Source organism: Chrysochloris asiatica, unplaced genomic scaffold, assembly GCF_000296735.1.
Source record: "Chrysochloris asiatica unplaced genomic scaffold, ChrAsi1.0 scaffold00019, whole genome shotgun sequence".
Taxonomy (NCBI): Eukaryota; Metazoa; Chordata; class Mammalia; order Afrosoricida; family Chrysochloridae; genus Chrysochloris; species Chrysochloris asiatica.
Genome location: NW_006408537.1, coordinates 30,330,145 through 30,337,733, shown reverse-complemented (window position 1 = coordinate 30,337,733; position 7,589 = coordinate 30,330,145). Strand labels below are relative to the sequence as shown.

The following is a 7,589-nucleotide window of genomic DNA, read 5'->3' as shown; positions in this document are numbered from 1 at the left end:
TTACAAGCTTCTTAGTAGTTGAGATATTTAAAATAATATTCTAGTTTCCTGAATTTTCAGTTACTTTTCTGAAGGTTCACATTAAAAATAAAAGGCATGATTCTTGGATATGAAAATCCTTAAAAATCAAATTGTTATGAGAAGACTTGTTTTTTCCAAAGAAATAATGTATGTCCCTGAGATGAAATGAATATTAAGTTTGCATCTGTGTTAATAATGGGAAGATTACCAAGCTAAATTAATTACCTGTATGTAATTGTAAAGTGGAGTTGGTTGGCACAGGAGAATAGACACAAGGTCACCTGTTCAAACCCAACAGCCAGTCTCAGAAACCTTATACAGGGTTACCATGAGTTGGAACTGACTGCGGCCCTTAACAAACAACAGTATGTACTTTCTCAATACTTCAGTATCCTAAATTATCTTCCTATAAGTGCGTGTGCTAAAGTTTTCAAAGCAAAAATTGAGAATTTTTAAATGGATTTCATAATTTATACAACTGGAGCATATTCAAGTTGTCACTAGCCAAAACTCCTGTGTGGTGCTATAGGGTGCACTGCTAAGTGTTTTTCAAACTGTGAGTGGTTATATCAATGTAGTCAATTTTAGGGAGAGTTTGAAAACGAATGAAACAAAAATTATCAGACTATATCTCTTTAGAAAGAGTGTTAATGTTGTTAAGTGACGCTGAGTCAGTTCTGTGTCATAGTTACTCTGTATTATAGGGTTTCCAAGGAGCAGCTTGGTGAGTATGAACTGCCAACCTTGCAGTTTGCAGACAAGTGCATATCCTACAGTGCCACACCAATACTCCAAGATTGATTTTTTGAAAATTTTCAGGTGTATGTGTGTGTGACTGAGAGAGAAAGAGAGCGATAGAGCGACAGAAAGAGAGGATACAGAAATGTATCATAGGGGCAAATTCTAAAATGTATTTCTCAGTGATGTCACTGTCAAATAAGTCTGACCACTCTTAGTGCAATTTAGCCCCGAGCATTTTAGGTTACTTACTTGGATCTTGAGAAAATTATGACCAATGGTGTGCCTAGAGAATAATTTCTCCCCAGGAGGCCTGTGGTAATACTATTTATAATCAAATCTCTTAAGATTAAAGAATAAAAACAGTGGAAAGACTGTTACTAACACTGCTATTCGCAAGCAACTTGTATTCTAAAGTTCGCAACCTAAATGAACAGCAGGTGGGAGTTTGCAATAATGAACAATATATCCAGCTCACTTCAGAACTTGTTTATATTCTCTTTTCACCCTTTGTGTGTTGGAGTCTCTTTTGCATAAAGTTCCTTCTATCTACTTTCCCTCAGTCCATTTGTTTGGGCTTATTTTACTGTCATTCTATGTTCATCCCTAGATTATATATTATTTGACATTGGTTTTCTAATACATACGGGTACTACTTTTCTTGGCTCCTCTCAAATACTTTATCTTCTATGTAGATTTTTAGTTTTTTAAATTCATAATAACAACATGATTCTGATTATATGAAATTTCATTACAGTAATATAAATTTAGGAAAGAATCAACATTTTTAAAATAATGTTTTCCCACAAAGAAGATGATCTATATCTTTAATGTTATTCTTTGTCCATCAATGATACTGTATAGTTTCTATTTCAGGTCACATGCCTTTCTTGTTAAATTTATTCCTAAATATTTTTTTTTTCCATGATCATTATTGTGAATGAATTCTCCTTTCTACCACCCTACCCCCACCTAAATACCTGTTCTAGTCTCATTACTAGAATTACTCTTTGTGTGTATAAATGGATACAGTGTAGCAATTTTACTATAGTGATCCCTTTTTAAAAAACAAGTTTTTCAACAAGTAAATCCCTTGTGTCTCTTATTTTCCATGCTTTATAAAATATATTTTATATTCTTGTCAGAGAGCATTGTTTTCGATTAATAGATTCAAATTGCTACTATTTTATTTTGATTTTTATAAATTTTAAATTATAAATCAAATAATTCCTTTATTTTCTTATTTGATACTTTAGAATTTTTTATAAAATATATGTTGGTTTCTTAAATGAAATGGAAGATTTGCACCAATTTCTATGGTTTTGAATAGTTTATATAACCTCAGATTAACTGTTTAAAAGCTCATATCTGAGAATCAATATGATCCTTGTGGATTTTTAGTGGTAGCTCTTGAAAATTTTACTGATATCTTCTAAGTGTACATAGTGTAATCAAGTTTTCTATATCTTGAATCAGTTGTAGTATTGTCCGACTTCCTACTTATTTCAAGTTTTCAAATTTTTGATCATGGAATTAGATGCTTAATTGTGTTTTCTAAGCTTGTTCTCATATTAACTTACTTTTTTTATGGATATTTAGGTTCTTTATTTTTTATTTTCATGCTTACTGAGGAAGGTATTTATGCCTATCTGCTTCTCTGAATATGCCTGTTTTACTGTGTCTTATATTTAGCAGACCACCACTCTTCTGTCAGTTTGCTGTACTGTGGTGACTTGTGTGTTACTATGATTCTGAAAGCTATACCACCTGTATTTTAAATACCAGCAGGATCACCCATAGTGGACAGGTTTCAGCAGAGATTTCAGAGTAAGACAGATGAGGAAAAAGAATGGGTAGACTATTTCTGAATGTGTAGTCACTGAAAACCTATGACAAGCAATGGAACACTGTCAGATATAATGTTGGAAGATAAAAAATTCTGAATAACACCAGAATATTGTCAGATATAGTGTTGGAAGTTGAGCTCCTCAGGTTGGAAGACATTCAAAATATGATTGGTGTTTCATCCCCTTTTTTCTTTGGTTTAAAACTAAACAAAACTCTCTCTGCAAATTTATCTCTGAAAGACTCTACCCTGCTTTTCTTGGGACTGAGTTAATGGTGGTAGGTGAGTATACAACTATGAATATTCGTGGAAATTCTGGTGCACACTGTTGATGATATATCCAATAGTGGCCACTTCCTTTTTATTAATGTGAACAGAATCTTAATTTTGTTCAAATATATGGCAGCTTTGTATTGAAGAAAGAAGAGTCTTTCCCCTAGGCTAGACACAAATTTTGGTCTAAGTTCATTTCGGTAAGCTTACTTCCCTTTTCCTGTGATTTGTATAGGATGTGAGCATATGATGTAATTCTAGCTAATGGAATCTGAGAAGCAACTTGGCTCTGTGAAAGTTTTTTATATCTAGATAAAATGGAGAGAGTCATGAGAAGAAATACTTTTTTCTTGGTTCTATTTGATGCAGAGGAAATACTGGAAGCTGAAACAACCATCTTACCACTGTGAGGGAAAGCTGGAACCATACAGAAGTAGAATAAAACTATGATTTTGAAAATCTCAGTTAAAACAACTCTGGAATACCTACTTCTTGATTTCTTATTATGTTACACAATAATTCTATAAAATTCCCTTGAGTGTTCCATAGCACTATGACACAATAACCAGGTTTCTCCCCACCCAAGATACTCTATTGAAATTAAACGCATTCTAGGTTTTGTTGTTGTTGCTAAGTCCTGTCGAGTCAGTTCCAGCCCATAGCAACCCTGTATAGGGTTTCCAAGGAGCATCTGGTGAGCTTGAACCGCCGACCTTGCAGTTCGAACAGTTTTGCAGTCTGGTGCATTAGCCCACAGCACCACACATAACTCATGCCTAATCATTCTTCTCTATGAAATAAAAAGCCCCAAGGTGTTTTCCTTTTTCATTCACTTTCCACTCACTTTTCTTGAATGTTAAAGGCCTTTGGGAAGTAGCCCTACTAGTACTGTTAAGAACATTTCATGTAAATTGAATTATATAAGTATATAGCTGTTAGGGTCTGGCATCTTTCATTTAGTCAATTGTCTCTTCACATCCTCCCAAATCTACAAAATGAACACTAGAATCACACTACAGTAAAAACCAACATCTGTATACCTCTGTTGACAACCAGAAAATTGACAAAAGATACCCTCTCTCTTCTTGAAAGCATTTGTGAATGCATCTACTGGGCAGAAATCTAACTGAACAAAGTGTGAAGAATATTTAGCTTTCTAGCCTCCACAGTTCAACATGGAACACTAGTAGAGAGTTGCAGTGAATGCTGATTTCTAAGCTACCGTACCCCAGTCAGAATTTTCTTGTGCTGTGACTTCACTTGTCTTCTTAACAGAAGCTTTCTTTGGTGTCACCCATTTTCTGTGCCTTGTTCTCTATGCTACTGGAGTTTTGAAAGCTACGTAACTTTGCTGGATATTTTCTGTCAGTCTATCCAAACCTACTCTCCACTCTTCCAAATCAAGGAGGAAAATGTTGACCTTTAGGTTTTATTTGATTTCCTCTCATACTTCAACATTTAAACACCCTACATTAATGGGCAAACTTCCTCTTTGGCTTGTTGTTGAATGGCATGTCCAGCAGGAAAAGTGGCAAAGAAGAAGAAAATGAAGTTAAATTGGCTTCCTTACTGTGATATCACCAAAAGTCCACCTGTGTTCCTCTGCTCTGAGGTGGCCCTTGCCTATTTTCTCTGGGGCTCTGTCACCCTTCCCTGTCTTACTTAAATACTTCAAGTATAATGATAGTAATAGTTCTCAGATGTTCCTAGATATGCGTTGCGTTGCTTTGCCTTCCTTGAGCCTGTCTACACTTTTGTAAATAGTTCTTTCTATTAAACCCTTCTAAATTCTGGGAGGAAAAAATATGATTGGCGAAGAGATAGTTTCTCAAAGTTGAGTTGACCATGATTTGCTGATGGTAAACAATTCTAACTGATGAGAACCTGCTGCAAACATCCATCAATGATCAGAACATATTATGTACAGAGTATGAATCTAGGAAAATTAGAAGTTGTCAAAAATGAAGTGGAATGTGTAAAGATCAATACCCTAGACTTTCATGAACTGAAATGGACTGGTGGTGGTCATATTGAATCTGAAAATCATATGGTTTACTATGCTGGGAGCAACAAGTTGAAGAAGAATGACGTTGCATTCATCATCAGAAAGAGCATTTCAAGATCTATATTGAAGTACTGTGCTGTTAGTGATAGGATAATATACATAAGTCTACAAGGATGACCTAGTATGGTGCTGTATGATAAGCAATGGACTACTAACCCCAGAGTCAATGGTTCAAGTCCCTCAATCGCTCCTAGGAATCCATTTACAGAGTCGTTATGGGTCGGAGCCAACTAAACAGCTCTTAACAACAACAACAACAAGGAACACCAGTTAGTAACACTATTATTCAAATTTATGAACAAAACTCTGAAGCCAGTGATTATGAAATTTAAGAATTCTACCAACTTCTTCAGTCTGAAATTAATCAAACATACAAACAAGATGTACTTATAATTACTGGTGATTGGAATGCAAACATTGGACACAAAGAGGAAAAATAAGTAGTTAGAAAATATACCTTGGTGATAGAAATGATGCTGGAGATGGCATGATAGAATTTTGCTAAGCCAGAGACTTATTCAGCAAGGTAAAAGGTTATTATACCCATGGACCTCACCTGATGGAATACACAGGGATCAAATGAACTACATCTATGGGAAGAGACAGTGAAAAAGCACAGTATCATCAACCAACACAAGGTCGGGGGCAGACTATGGAACAGACCACCAATTATTGCTATACAAATTCAGGCAGAAGCTGAAGAAAAGTAAAAACAAGTCCTCAATAGACAAAATATGACCTTGAACATATCCCACCTGAATTTAGGGACTATCTCAATGAGATATTTGATGCATAGATACTAATGACCAAAGGTCAGAAGAGTTGTGGGATAACATCCATACAGAAAGAAAGCAAAAGATCGTTAAAAAGACAAGAAGAAAAAAAATACCAAAATGGATGTCAGAAGAGACTGAAATATGTTCTCCAGCATAGAGATACTAAAGCAAATAAAAGAAATTAAGAAGTCAACGAGCTGAACAGAAATTTCAATCACGTGAAATTCTGGCAGATCCAGAAAACCTTTCACTTATTATAAAGAATGTGCAAACACCAGGAGTTAAAAAGCACACATACACTAAAGGGAAAAACATGCTCAGCATTTCTCAACCTGAAAGAACTGAAGAAGAAATTGCAGCCTCCACTTGCAATATTGAAGGATTCCATGAGCAAAAGGTCAGCAAAGGTGAGAACGTAGGAAGCCTCCAGAAACAAGTTTCTCGCTCTCTTAGTTCACACACACCACGCCACCTTCAGCCCAGCAGCCGCCACAACCTGTTCATGGGCAGTGCATAGGGAAGGCAATGTACATGCAGGCAAGGCGCTGGGACACAGGTGGACTCCTGCAGCTGGAGCCTGGACTTCAGGGCATACTTATCACTTGCAACATGAAGGAGCGCAAATGTGTGGAGAAGGCCTACAGCCCGTTTAGCGAATACTGCGACATGAATGGGCCAGAAAAGTTTACAGACAAAAATCAGCAGCTCTCTGATAATGAAGGAGAAGATGATGATGTGGAGGGTGCCCTGAAGAAAGAAGTTGATGACATTAGGGAATCTACAGAGATGAAAGCTAAGAAGATTCCAGTCCATGGAGAGTGGAGCAAATAATGCAGGCATCACCAGAACACTTGGAATAGAACCTGAGAAATTGCAGGTGCATCACATTCTCCAGGATATGTACAAAACCAAGAAGGAGACTTGGATTATTCTACCATGTTACCGATCTCGGGCACGTGCAAGGCTTTCTTAGAGGAAATGAAAAAATATGCAGAAACATTTGTGGAACCTTGGTTTAAAGCACCAAATAAAGGGACATTTCAGATTATATTAGATCACGAAATAACAGTCACATGAATAGAAAACTTATCAAGATCAAAGACCTCAATTCCGAAAATAAAGTGGATCTTTTCAATCCCCAGTACACCAGTACACGTGGTATTAGAAATCATCAAAGCTGCCTGTTGCCTGAGTTTCATGAGAGATTACATGTTGCTCAGATAATACAATTGCCAGGAGATTGTGAAGAATGCCAAGGACTTGTCACAGCTGAACCCAAAGCAGGCAACACATGTGGAAAATGGGAAAGAAGTTGAATTGAAATCTGGTGACAAAGCAAAGCAACCCAGCAGAAGGAAAACATAGCCAGTAGGAGATGCCAGAGAATAGTGGAGCAGAGGATGTAGAGCAGACAAACCAGTGGCAGAGACACAACTAGAGAATGGAGGAACAAAACCTGAACATGAAAGTCATGACTCTGAAGAATCCAAATCAACATACTAGGGAAAATCATTCAGTGTTGAAGATGAATTTCTAAACTCAGGTTCTTTGAGATGTTGCTGGGGTTCCTTGAAAAACTCTGACTGAGAAAAACAAACTTTTTGACCTTCATATGTTACATATGGAGTCATGGTGTGGCACTGCAGCTTAATGCGCTAGACTGCAAGGTTGGTTTAAACCACAATATCAGTGGTTTAGGCTTACCAGTGCTCTTTGGAAACTCTATACAGGGTTGTTATGGGTCGGAATGGACTCGACGACACTTCACAACAACAACAGCAACATGGGCAAAATATTAAATGATGCAGAAAGCATCAAAAGAAGATGGAAGGAATCAGAGTCAGTGTACCAAAAAGAAATGGTCAATGTT

The 7,589-nt window shown here is 36.6% G+C and overlaps 1 pseudogene; it reads left to right on the top strand.

The window, feature by feature from the left end:
- Positions 1–7,222, top strand: part of LOC102841664 — a 20,131-nt pseudogene extending 12,909 nt beyond the window's left edge.
- The last annotated feature ends 367 nt before the right edge of the window (positions 7,223–7,589 follow it).